This window comes from Cetorhinus maximus, chromosome 20 (assembly GCF_964194155.1).
Source record: "Cetorhinus maximus chromosome 20, sCetMax3.hap1.1, whole genome shotgun sequence".
Classification (NCBI taxonomy): Eukaryota; Metazoa; Chordata; class Chondrichthyes; order Lamniformes; family Cetorhinidae; genus Cetorhinus; species Cetorhinus maximus.
In genome coordinates, this window is record NC_135898.1 from 14,131,831 (window position 1) to 14,144,504 (window position 12,674).

The 12,674-nt window shown below is 44.3% G+C and overlaps 1 long non-coding RNA gene across 1 annotated transcript; it reads left to right on the forward strand.

Moving 5' to 3' along the window:
• The first annotated feature begins 2,518 nt into the window (after positions 1 to 2,518).
• LOC144694638 (uncharacterized) lies at positions 2,519 to 4,596 on the forward strand. The gene is made up of 3 exons (XR_013579793.1): positions 2,519 to 2,542; positions 3,039 to 3,260; positions 4,302 to 4,596. It is a non-coding gene; the product is annotated as an uncharacterized LOC144694638 (long non-coding RNA).
• Positions 4,597 to 12,674: the final 8,078 nt, after the last annotated feature.

Here is a 12,674-nt window from a genome sequence, read left to right on the forward strand (position 1 = left end):
TTAAAACAATCAACACGAAACTAAAGCCCATCAAAATCTTGCATAAATAATCGCTACTAACTACTAAGGCAGGAAGACCACAATCAATGCAATTATGCAAACCCACCAATACTCCACACATACAATGGCTTTCAGTTCAAGACTAGTTACAGGGGCAGGAAGACAATGATAAACATCATGCAAGCCCATTAAAAACAATGAGATAACAATCACCTGGGGAAGCCCACCAAAATCAAACAAAGAACTAACCTTGATTTGGATTGAGATAAGAAATTTGAAAAAAACAGTATAACTGGGCCAGGAGATCTGAAGTGAGCAGTTTTGGGCAGTGAGCAGTTTTGAAAGCAGACACAGGAGGGTGAGCAGGGTTTAAGGAAGGAGCTGAGCCAAGCAGAGGAAGGAGATCTGGAGGTTTGCAGGCCCGCAGGCAACATCACAGTGAGGGGCACGGGGTGGCAGGCTCAACTGAAGACAACAAGGCCGCAACCGCAGTCCTCCACGAAGATCGACCACCCACAACTGCGCCCTCCACCCAACTGAAGAACCTTCGCAGATTCCACATACCAGGACCACGTGGGGACGGCAGGCCCCAGAGGACACAAAGAGCGCACCCCAAAACTGCAACCGGCTTACCTGGCTGGATTTCGAACTGTCAAGGAACCCTGGTTGGTGAGCATGATCCCTGACCTCTCCTAGTTCAATTTAGTTAGGTTTTGGGGGTGGGACAAGGGTAAGGGGTTTAGTAGCGTGATTTTCCCTCGTTATGCCGTGTGTTCCCCATTCTTAGCTAAGTGCACTTTGTAAGTCTGTATGATCTCAGTGTAATCCTACTGTTATAAGTTCATTTGTGACTTCAATAAACCCAGTTTTTGTTTCTTGCACCAAAACCAGTTGTCTGCTGCACTTTGTCACAACCCCCAAATAAATCCAAGGTTTAGAACCCAGGGAGTGGGAGCGATTCGAACCGCTCAGAAGTCAGAGTTGAAGATGACACACACCACCCCCTACATCCTGGCATATATATTAATCATCTAGATCAGTGTGCAGGGGACAATTTCAACATTTGCCAATGGTACAAAACTTGGAAGCATTATAAGCTGTGAGGAAGATAGTGTCGAACTTCAAAAGGACATAGACAAGTTGGTGGAGTGAATCGATAGGTGGCAGATGAAGTTCAGTGCAGAGAAGTGTGAGGTGATTCATTTTGGTAGGAAGAACATGGAGAGACAATATAAAATAGGGAGAACAACTCTAAAGGGTGTGCAGGAGCAGAGGGACTTGGGTGTATATGTGCATAAGTCACTAAAGGTGGCAGGGGAGGTGGAGAGAGCAGTTAATAAAGCATACAGTGTCCTAGGCTTTATTAACAGGGGCATAGAGTAGCAGAGCAAGGAGGTTATGCTGAACTTGTATAGGACACGAGTTAGACCTCACCTGGAGTATTATTTACAGTTCTGGATGCCACACTTTAGGAAGGATGTGGATGCATTGGAGAGCGTGCAGAAGAGATTTACAAAAATGGTTCCAGGGATGGGAAACTTCAGAAGAGAGATTGAAGTTGGAACTGTTCTCCTTGGAGGGAAGAAGGCGAAGAAGAGATTTGATTGAGCCATTCAAAATCATGACGGGTCTGAACAGAGTCGGTAGGGAGAAACTGTTCCTGCTCGGAAAAGGATCAAGAACGAGAGGGCACAGATTTAAAGTGATTTGCAAAAGAAGCAAATACAATGTGACAACTTTTTCACACAGTGAGTATTTCGGGTCTGGAATGCACTGTCTGGAAGTGTGGTGGAGGCAGGTTCAATCGAGGAATTCAAGAAGGCATTAGATGATTATTTAAATAGAAACAATGTGCAGGCTTACGGGGAAAAGGCAGGAGAATGACATGAATCATAATGCTCATTTGGAGAGCCGGTGCAGACACCATGAGCTGAACGGCCTCCTTCTGCACCCTAACAATTCTGTGACTCTGCGAACATCTCTCCAACAGCATCGCCTTCATCCTGGCCAGATCCAGGCTAGAACAGGATCCGCCTCTGACTTAAACCACTAACTTGACTGCCATTTCACGACTGCAAAACCTCACCAGGTTTTCTTCCTGTGAAAAGCTTTGAGTCTGAACTGAATTTGGTGAAACAATGTGATCCTGGATTAAGTAATTGCGACATAGGTTTTTGTGTCCTACCTGATTCTACTTTGTAGGTTACTACTAAATAAACTAAAAATAGCACCAATATTACCCTCCGCACTAAACAGCTGTGGAAGAGAGTGCACACCAGAGAAGTACAGTTTTGCTATGCAAACGCAGTGTACATATATTGTAAGTTACGATGAGAATTCAGTGCAGACACTGATGTTATAATAATAGTTACTTTTGTGCTGAATAATCTCACAAATCTGTGTCTATTTACTAACAGCATTTGGAAATTGGCCACTTAAAACAATTCCCATCCGATCACATGGCCAGGCAACATCCCAAGAAAAGCATTAGGCAGTGGAATGTTTATGTTCAAGTGTAGGGAAACATACGGAAATTTTTTGAGTAAGATCGTGTGAATAATATCTCGGATATATGAAATTTAATTCCTTTAGGACTACAGCAGCAGTTATGCTACATTTCCACAAGGACTGACAGGTTTCTGAAACTTCTCCATTCTTCAGGTGGAGGGCATCACTACCTCATCTGCATCTGTGCTTATCTGACTTCCGTATGAGTTTTTAATAATATTTTCTGTTCAAATCCTTCATCTCTCCACCTCCCTGTCCTCTAAACCTTTCTGTAATCAAGCTTTGGGTCACCCCTCCTAACGTTTCCAACTCTGACTCAGAATCCATTTTTGCTGCTTTTGTCTCATTGAAAACTCTTAGATATTTTTGTTGCTGAATCTTTAGGTAGGGGAGAAACCAACAATATGGTTCTCATTTGCCACTGTATACATATTTTTCCCAGATTGCTCTGAAAATAGACCATATTTGAGGATGTCTAGTTTCTGCCATTCTATTACTTTGGAATCTATCTCATGGTAAAATCTTTACAGATTCAATAGCACTGGAGCTCTCAGGCAACATTGCAGAATGAATTCTTGAAGTCATCCTGCAACAGAAATGCAGCACTGATGCAGGAGGTGGGGAGAGACAGAGAGGGAGCAAGGCAAACATAAACAGAGAAAGATGGGTGGTCAATGGAATCTGGAAAGACATGTGGACAAAAAGGCAAACAGAGAAAGGGAAGCCAAGCAAACTAAACAAATTGTGAAAAGGTGAGCAAAGACGTTTAATTTCTGCAAATCTATGTTTAATGGATGTTTTGAGAACCAGGAAAGGCTCAGTCAGTAAGCAGCGTATATATTCATGGTTACATGGTCTGGATAGTATCCTGATAGTTCACATATTCTGTTGACATGTTTATAAGTGGCAGGTCATTTGCAAGCTTTCCAGAATTTCCGTACACTGGAGGATATGAGGCTATTCACAGAGACAGCTGCAGAATTTCTGCTGGGAAGCAGAAAGGTTGTGCCAGAAAGGACCACACTGAGGGTGTCCTGATACAACAGACTTATGACTACAAATGTATTTTATTTAGCTACACCCTCTCTTATATGATAATTGATATTTAATAGAATGAACTTTCATTGTTTTAACCTAGCTGAGAGGCATTTCTGTTAGGGCAATACAAGAACATTCGAACCCTTTGACATGACGGGAGAATGAATACAAAAGCTTCTTCAAACTGAACTTAAAGTTAATCAGTAAACATGCACAACTCTGCAGCGCCAGATCAGTCTGGTGAGATTAAAAACTGGCTAGCTGTGCGTGACACAAACCACTCACTCCTTCTACCTGACATTAAGTGTTGGTCCCTCTGTGTTCAATAGTAAACAGGGGTTCTTCAGCGTCTGACATTAAATGCTTGCCCTCCTGTATCTGACATCTGTACCTAGATCTCGAGATTATCAGGGCAGATGAATGATGTAGAGGCAGTTGAGAGAAATAGACAAAAACTCAATTCAAAATATGAAAATGGAAAGAGTGATCCTGCGTGCAGTAAAGTTACAGTATGCCTTGCACATGTTGCCATTGGCTATAATAGAACACTGACAGTAATTGTAATGAGATTACATTGCCCATATTTATTTTAACCCAGCTGTAATAACACACATTCATTAAAACACTAATTCAGTTATTGGAGGATGGTTCCCATATTTTCCCCATTTAGAAACCTCCTTTGCTAGAAACCACATTTGTTATAATGCGTTCGGTCCTCAATCTCTGCAATTACTTTACTTTATTTGCCCATTCAGAACCGCTTGTGTGAATGGAGTGCTTACTTTGGCCAGAGATACTTCTCCACAGCTGGGACAAAAAAGAGGATTGTGAAGGATGACAAATTATCTTCTGCAAAATATTTACAGGTCAAAAAACTACCTATTGACCTTGATTGAGCCACATGCTGGGTGATCATTTGTTTTCTTTCTGGTCCAAATTCTGTTACCTGCGTCTCTCAGCAGGTCAGCGTTGAGGGGCAATCAATGGGACGTATTGAGTGGTAAATCAAACCAGCAGAGTACAAGTTGGAAGATGTCATAAAGCAAGAATAAAGAACAACTTGCATTGATATTTGCAATATAGCGTCTTTCATGACTTCAGATCGTCGCAAAGTTCTTTACAGCTAATAAAATACTTTTGAAGTGTAGTCAGTATTGTAAAGTGGGAAATGCAACAGCCAAGGTACACAAATAGGCATGAAAAAAATGACCAGATACTCTGTTTTACGTGTTAGTTGAGAGATAAATGTTGTCCAGGATACTGGGAGAACTTTGCTCTTCTTCAAAGAGTGTTGTGGGATCTTTTACATCCACCTGAGAGACTGGAGGGCACCTCAATTTAACATCTTATCTGAAAGGTGACACTTCATACCTTGCAAATTGAAAGTGTATACCTAGCATTGTGTGCTCAATTCTCTGGAGTGGGACTGGAACCCACAAATTTTTAACTCACAGGTGAGCATGCCGCCATTGAGCCATGGCATGGAAGAATGGTGCATTACTCTGCTCTAACTGTACCTTGACTCCCATGTATAAATTTAGTAACCAAGGCACAAGCTCTAGGGATGATTCAGTGCCACAAGGCAGATCCCAAATATCAGGATTCATTTATTAAGATAGATTGGAGAAACCTAAACTTTTCAGTTTTGAAAGGAAATGATCAAGAGTGTAACTAATTGAAGTATACATTATAGTAAACTATGTGGAACAGTACCTCATGTCAAACCAAATCATAAGAATAGTTTCAAATGAGCAGAAAAATTAGGATTAAGGTAAAATTCTTCACACATGTGGAGTGAACATTTGGGTTTGAATGTGGAGACAAAAATTCCTGTATTAAATTAATAAACAGATGCTGTATTGGTGTGGGGTGGTGGAGATTATGGGCTAAGCAGTCTGCCTGAGCTATTATCTATCTTATGATCTTGTAGACACTAATGATTGATGATCCCTATTTGCAGCTAGAAAGACCACTGAGTATCCAGATTCCTTCACTTTTATAATCAAAGAGTGACATTCAGCTACTAAACAAGACTACCACATACATGTTGGCTTCTGGCGTCTATTGGCCCCAATTTGAACAGATCCCACCTTGTAGAAATTTGGTGATGTGAGTGGTTAAAATAAGGCTGTTCTTCGTAGCTGAACTGGTCACCCTCAGGAAGGAAGCGTGATCCTACTTTAAATATGCATCAGGTCTCCGGATGTCATCTGCGATCTATGTTCAGCATAAGGCAAATCTTGTTGGGATCTGGATGCTGAGTGAGAAGAGGCCCATGGGAGCTTGTGGCCCAGAAGGGGCTGAGATACTCCTCTGGGTCTCAAATGAAACTTTGGCCCTCCCTTGCACCAGACCTCTCTACTCCTAATCATGGCCAGATTCCAGAAATACTGTAGATAAAGTGAGGGCAGTTATATTAAACTAGACAATGGAAGGGAGGCATTGGAAAAGAGTGTGTGATCGACTGTGTTAAAGAGAGCAGAGAGTCTGTGCAGTACAAGGATGCACTGCAGTCAATTTAGCAATAATTTATTAATACTATGGCATCTGAAATCCATAGTGATTAATTAATTAATATAGGCAGCTATATTTCTACTGAGGCATATCTTCACATTAAGTTTAGAAAAACGAAAGAATTTAGATTTTTACACTACAGTTTGGAAACTCATTCTACACTATTAGACTATTTAAAAAAATAGAATTATATGTGTGGAGGCCTTGATGGTATTTACATTGTACTGTGGTCTGTTACATTGGAGGAGTGAATTGCAGAATGGCCCACACCTCAACTGTCTCAGTCCCCAAGCAGGATTTCACTAAAGTAGTTTGGAACAAAATTATGATTTTTTTTCTGATTGGAACCTCTGCCAAACAGAAATATTTTCAGTCCCAGTATACCCTTGCTGCTATCCCTACACCATTAAGTAGTTTTTCCAGATGCTTTTCTCATGTACTTACTCGTAACTATTTGACCTATGCACTGATTGTGGCCTGTTTTGTGGGAGAGGTTAATGTGCTTTACTTTGTGCCTGTCTTCAAGAAATATCCCAGAGTTAGACATCCAATGAACTCGGGAGGATGAGGAATTGAAGGAAATTAGTATGTGTAAGAAAGTTGTATTGGAGAAATTAATGGGACTGAAGGTTGCTAAGTTCCGGGGACCTGATATTCTACATCCCAAATGCTGAAAAAGGTAGCTGTGGAGATAGTGGATGCATTGGTGATCATCTTCCAAAATTCTATAGATTCTGGAACAGTTCCTGTAGATTGGAAGATAGCAAATGTCACCCCGCTATTTAAGAAGGGAGGAAGAGAGAAAATGGGGAACCACAGGACCTGTTAGCTTTACATCAGTAGGAGGGAAAATGCTGGAATCTGTTCTAAAGGATGTAATAAATGGACGCTTAGATAATAATGATCTGATTGGGCATAATCAACATGGATTTATGAATGGGAAATAATGCTTGGTGTTTTTTGTGGATGTTACTAACAGAATTGATAAAGGGGAGTCAGTGGACGTAGTGTACTTGGATTTTCAGAAGGCGTTCGATTTACTCCCCCACAGGAGGTTAGTTAGCAAAATTAAAGCACCTGGGATAGGAGGTAATAAACTGGTGTGGATTAAGGATTGGTTAACAGGCAGAAAACAGAGAGCCGGGATAAATGGGTCATTCCCACGTTGGCAGGCTGTGACTTGTGGGATACCACAAGGATCAGTACAATGATTTGGCTTTGGGCACCAAATGTAACATTTTCAAGTTTGTGGATGACAAAAAGCTTGGTGGAAACAGGTGTTGTGAGGAAGATACAAAGTGGCTTCAAGGGGGTTTGGACAGATTTAGTGAGTGAGAAAGAACATGGCAGATGGAATATAATGTGGAAAAGTGTGAGTTTATCCACTTGGTAGGAGGAACAGATGTACAGAGTATTTCTTAAATGGTGAGAGATTAGGAAGTGTAGATGTACAAATGGACCTGGGTGTCCTTGTCAGTAAGTCACTGAAAGCCAACATGCAGGTGCAGCAAGCAGTTAGGAAAGCTAATGGTATGCTAGACTTTATTGCATGAGGATTTGAGTATAGGAGTAGCGAAGTCTTGCTTCAATTGTATAGAACCTTTGTTAAACTGCACCTGGAGTACTGCGTGAAACCCTGATCCCCTTACCTGAGGAAGGATATTATTGCCATAGAGGGAGTGCACTGAAGGATGGGAGGCCTGTCCAATGAAGAGAGATTGGGGAAACTGGGCTTGTATTCTCTAGAGTTTTGAAGAGTGAGAGGTGATCTCACTGAAACCTACAAAATGCTTCAAGGGATAGACGTAGATGCAGGGAAGATGTTTCCCTGGTTAGGGAGTCTAGAACAGGGGACACAATTTCAAAATAAGGCAGAAGCCACTAAGGATTGAGATGAGTAGAATTTTTTTTTACTCAGAGGGTTGTGAATCTTTGGAATTCTCTACCTCAGAGGGCTGTGGAAGCTCAGTCCATAAGACATAGGAGCAGAAATTAGGCCATTCGGCCTATTAATAATAATAACAGTCATCGAGTATGTTCAAATCAGAGTTTGACAGATTTCAAAATACCAATGGCATAAAGGGATAAGGGAAAAAGACATTGAAGTGGATGATCAGCCATGATCGTATTGAATGGCAGAGCAGGCTTGATGGACTGAATGAACTACTCTTGCTCCTATGTTCATTCATTTTACTACCGTCCCCTGTAAGAGATGGAAATTAGTCAAGGTGGAGTTTCCCTTAAAAAGTACTTGTGGACATGTCAAGGCTGTCAAAAATATCAAACAGCACCAGGAAATGCTACAATAGGTGGTACATCCTGCAGTTTCTGTCATAACTTCATGAGAGGGAGTTATCAGAGAATACTATTTCACCAACAAATCCTGACATCGTTTTTTTTTTCCTTTCCTCAAACTTTGATTCCTTGCTGAATTTTCATTAACATCACTGGTTCATGTTCAGGTAGTGAATATCCGCAAGTTATTTAACCTTGGAAGGGCATCACAGTCAATCATGCCCTCAGCTGATGTCCCACTCAAGTACCAGCAGGGGTTTGTTGGATTGTGATCAGGAGCACAAGTCCTGCCTGACCTTTGTCATGCAGGTGCATTAAAGCAATCACATAACTGACACTGCTTCTTCAAACTAAGTTCCTCAATTTTGGACAGTTACCATTAAATGCACAGCATGCTCAATATCTGAACACTAATTCATTTTGGTTAGATAAAAATACATTTCAAATAGATTTACTGAGGGGAGCTTTTGACATGCACTTGTGCTATGCTTCTTAATAAAGAAGACTAGAATGATCCAATCCATCGACATTTCCTTGAATAATGTGTCAGAAGAGTACATGCTCAAGCAATCAGAGAAAGTACTCATCCCTCAAGATGTAAGATTTTTTTTGCCTGCTTCCAAAAGTTTATTTCAAATCAACCAAGTCTTAATCCCAAGCAGCTATCAGTGTCATTCAAACTAACCAGCTAAGATTGAGAGATCACCACTTTACTATGTGCACAGAAATGGATTACTGGAGCTAGTCAGTTACTTTATTGGGAGCTCTGAAGAAGAGTCATACGGACTTGAAACATTAGCTCTATTTCTTTTTCACAAATGCTGCCAGACCTGCTGAATTTTTCCAACATTTTCTGTTTTGGTAATAATCCTTCTTAGTTGGAAGGAAAGCGGGGAATCTATGGTACTGAGTTGACTCCAAAATGACATGCCTACCGATGGAAGTTTGGCAACAAGTCAGTCTTCTATGGCAGACTTGGCAATCCGATATCTGATCTAGGCCAGTCTGCAGTACTCCAGGGCGCTGTTGACCAACCAGCTTGGCTGACAAACACATGGAGGTTATACCTATCAGTGGGAACCAGTGTTCTTTCCATACAGCTCCAAATAAATTGGCAAGCCAATGCCTGTTATGTAAAATAGTTCAGTGGGAAGCTTATCAATAGTATGTGCTGGTAACCCATGTGGTTCTAACTGGTTAAACTCCAGCAGTATCTAGTCTCAAGGTGTAGTATCCTACACCTTGCCAACTTGTGTCCGTAGTCACTGGATTTGGGATAAGTGAGGTATGTCTGTACAGGTGGGGATTATGTGCTCCATGTCAAGCAGAAACTGTATCTATGCGGATTTCTCAGTATCTTGCCTTGGAGACTCAAACACGCTGATGGATTTCTATGCTCATGAAATACCTGGTTAACCAAAATAAGAAAAGACCTAGGATGGAATTTTCCATTTTGGAGACTAAGTGCGGCGGTGGGTCGGTTTTGCAATGTATTTCCCGCTGAGTGGCGTGGTGGGAACAAGCGTCCGATTTCACGCTCGGAAGGTAATTAATTATGTATCAGCGAGTAGCTCTCCAAATCACATGGTGGGGTGGGAACTGATTCATTCGTCCTGCTGTAACCTAATGGGGTCGAAGGTCTGGGTGCCATATTTAAATGCCACCCAAACACATACGTTGGCCAGAATCTTCCCATTGGCATGTGGGGATGGGCCCCACATGCCCACGCGTAAAATGACGCGTGGTGATGTCGGGCGAGTGTCCTGACGTCACTGCGCGCCATCGCGATATTTTGTTGGGTGGGTGCGCATTGATCTCGGATGCGCGCCCGCCATTAATTAACGGGCCACCTAAGGCCCTTGAGGCACCAATCGATGGCGAATTTTCGGCGCCTGTGCAATCTTCGGGTCGGCGCACTAGCACAACGGGCAGGCGGGTAGGACACATTTGTATAAGCCTCATCCACGGGCGTGATGATGGGGTCAGTGGGGTTGCGAGTGTGCACAGTCAAATATTGATTTTTCAAAGTTACTGATACTTGCCTGTGTGATCTGAAATACTTCAAAACGCATACCAGCTGCTTGGTCTGGACTCACAACCTTCGGGTCAGCACTCTAGGCCTGCAGGTTTCAGGAAACCTTCCTTTTGCCTGGGAATGGGAGCTGAACTCTCTACTGGAGGCACCTCCTCTGAGGAGGAAGGGAGGACTAGAAGGGGGAGGAGGCCAGGAGTGCACATTCAGCCTCCAGGGGAGCCACCTTTGGGAGGACAGGCGCAGGCACAAGGGGTGCAGGGCCAAGAGGTAGTCCAAGACGGAAGGGGCCGCAGAAGACGCAGTAGACAGGCGGCAAAGCAGCTACCTCAATATGTCTGAGGCGCAATGCCGAAGGAGGCTTCGTCTCTCAAGGGAAACAGTCAACTATATCTGTAAGATGATTGGGCCTGAGATCCCCGCTAACTGTGTGGGTGGACACCCATGCCAGTGGCTCTAAAGATCACAGCTGCCCTCCACTTCTATACCTCTGGCTCCTTCCAGGGGTTGGTGGGTGATCTTTGCGGTGTCTCCCAATCAACTGTCCACATTTGTGTCAAGCAGGTCACAGACACTCTGTTCAGGTGTGCATTGACGTACATCCACTTCCATTGGGACCAGGCAAGCCAGACGCAGCAAGCCAGAGGCTTTGCGGCCATTTCTGGCTTCCCCCGTGTCCAGGGTGCTATAGACTGTACACATGTTGCCATCAAGGCACCAGCAGGTGAACCCATTGACTTTGTCAACAGGAAGGGATTCCACTCCATGAACGTGCAGATAGTGTGTGATCACAGGATGCTGATTCTACAAGCCTGTGCAAGGTACCCAGGCAGCTCCCACGACACCTACATCCTCAGACACTCCCAGGTGCCGGGGTTCTTCAGTGCTCCAGCCCGGCTTGATGAATGGCTGTTGGATGACAAGGGCTATCCCCTCAGAAGGTGGCTCATGACGCCTCTCCGCCATCCGAGAACAGAAGCTGAGCAGCGGTACAATAGAAGCCACGGCACCACAAGGGCTGTGGTGAAGAGAGCCATCGGTCTTCTCAAGGTGCGCTTCCGATGCCTGGACCGCTCAGGGGGCGCACTCCAGTACCCCCCGGATGGTGTGTCGCTGATAGTGTTTGCATTCTGCGCTCTATGCAATCTTGCACTGGAAAGGGGGGATGCTGTGGACGATGAAGACGTTGACGCAGTGGCTGCAGCTGCACACGATGAATCCAGCAGTGAGTCCGAGGGTGAGCAGGCACAGGGAAATGCTGAAGGGGTAGATGCTGACCCAGGCATACTCCAGGGAGGCAGGGATACCCGGGAGGCTTTAATCCAACGAACCTTCAGCTAGCACACCACAGATGGACCTCCAGGACAAGCCTGGGCTATAGGCTCCATACTCGATACCTAAGTGCAAAATCTGCCTGGTTAGGAACATTAACTAAGGGCCTTGTTAATAAAGCTGAATGTCCCATAAAACACTCATAACATTTTTGGAAACCACCCACCTGCAGAAGAAAAGAGGCGCCCTCAGCCATGGTGACATGTCTGAATTTAATATTACAACCAAAGAAACTTTAGGAAACAAACTGACAAAGGTGTTCAAAATCACACCAACTCAAAAAGACCTCATTGCGGCCAACACAAAAGCACCAGCGATAAGCCCGTGGTGTGCCTAAGGTGTCTTATGTTTATGTTTTCGGGTGCTACGTCTTGGCGCTGACCCCTCGCTGGGAGCAGCATCTGAGACAGCCTGCTCACTCTGCTGTCCTGTTGGCCTCGATGACCTTGCCGTTTGTCCTCTGGCCCGTGGAGCCTGTGCTGGTCCTGCCTGGGAGGGATCTGCCAGTTCCACAGCTGGCATCTCCCCAGTCATCGCAGCCTCACCGGATGCTACAGTCACTGGCAGAGGGGCTGAGGAGCTGTCGCCCACATCCGGAGCGCCCTGAGAGAAGCCCGCAGAGACAACAGGCAGCTGCTGCGCCGTCGTGATGTCACTTCGGACCTCCCTGCTCACCATGGATGGATGGGCACCGAGCTGGGAAACTTGGTGCCCAGACCATCTTTCACATTGGCAATGACCAGCCGAGGTCAATGCCGATGTGAGGGCTTGCTGGTCTGAGTGCATCCCCAGAAAGCCCTGATTGGACTCCTGGAGAAGCCTCTCCACGAGAGTCGCCACTCTCTCCATGGTGGACACATGGCGCTCGGCCATGAGGCTCATTGCTTCAGCGATAGTCCTTGTCGACTCCTCCACCACGGACACCATGCCAAGCATAGCCTCATGTATCTCCCCA